This window comes from Rhincodon typus, chromosome 19 (assembly GCF_021869965.1).
Source record: "Rhincodon typus isolate 14 chromosome 19, sRhiTyp1.1, whole genome shotgun sequence".
Classification (NCBI taxonomy): domain Eukaryota; kingdom Metazoa; phylum Chordata; class Chondrichthyes; order Orectolobiformes; family Rhincodontidae; genus Rhincodon; species Rhincodon typus.
The window spans coordinates 7,736,359-7,737,776 of NC_063350.1; positions in this window are offsets into that span (position 1 = coordinate 7,736,359).

Genomic DNA, 1,418 nt, shown 5'->3' on the forward strand with positions numbered 1-1,418 from the left:
AAACAAGGTGGAAACGTACCACGAGTTACATCAGGAGGCTTCGAAGAGTTACATGAGTATGCACCGCACTTCACTGGTTTGGCGACAAGACTCTCAACAGCTGTATCTAATTTACTGTTTTAGAAGTTTACTGTGCACAGATCAGTTGCTGCATTTTCCCACAGAAGAAGCAACAGGACTGTCATGTGTGAAGGCTTTTGGGTATGTTCAAAGGATATATTTTAAGAATAAAGGAGGATGGTAGACAAAGGCAGTGACCACATGGGAAGTGATTCAAACAAGGGAAGATTACTGTCTGACCCAGCAGAGACTCTGCACAGCTACTGCTACTGCTACTGTTGTTTGATTTAAGTATCTCTGGACATCAGAGTTCATCTAAGAAAAAGTAACAAACAGCAAAATTCACAGCTTGGAGAAACCTGTTGGGACAGCTCACAGCAGGGAGCAGCTAAATAGCCTTTTAAAAAGTGTAACCTTACTGTTTATTTTGTAACGCTACAATACTGAGTAGAGTAGAGTAGGTTCTTTTTTGATTATAATGTTTTATTGAGATCTGTCCCTCGATTAAACTTTAAAAATATAAAAACTTAGGTAATGAGTTAGCCTGGAGCAATGTTTTTTTGAGCAGTAAGACTGTGCTATTTTCTAGGTATGTAGATTGTTAACGTGCAAAGATGGCCTTTAGCAGAGTGACGTGCCTTCCTGTCAGATGTGGGAGATTAGGGAGAGTTTCCATGTTACTGATGATTATGTCTGCAGGAAATGTATTTGGTTGCAAATCCAATCAGATCATACAGATCTGTTGGACCGGCAGTTAGAGGCAATGAGGAATTGTACAGGAGCTAGGGCGTGTGATGGATGGCAGTTGTACGAAGGGTGAAAAACCACAGAAAGTCAGGTGGATAGGTTACCTCCAGGCAAGGTAGGACAGGGAGGCAGGTAGTGCAGGAGTCTCCTGTGGCTATCCCCATGTCAAACAAGTATGCTGTTTTGGAAAATGGAGGGAATGATGGACACTCAGGGGAACGTAGCACGGACAGCCAGGTTTCTGCTACCAAGACTGGTTCTAATGTAATGAGGGATACATCAGGTTCCAAGCGGTCGATTATGATAGGGGACACTCTAGTCAGAGGCACAGACAGACAATTCTGCGGCTGTCAGCAAGACATCAGAATGGTGTGTTGCCTCATGGTACCAGAATCAAGGATCTCTCAGAGAGGGTGAAGAATATTCTCAAAGGGGAAGAGAGACCAGCAGGCGGTTGTTGTACATGTTGGAATTAACAAATATAGGAAGAGAAAAGGATTAGATTCTGAGGACAGAATATAGGAGGTCAGGCAGGAATTTAAAAACGAGGTCCTCGAGGGTATATCTGGATTACTCCTGGTGCTATGAGCTAGTGAGGGTAAGAATAGAAT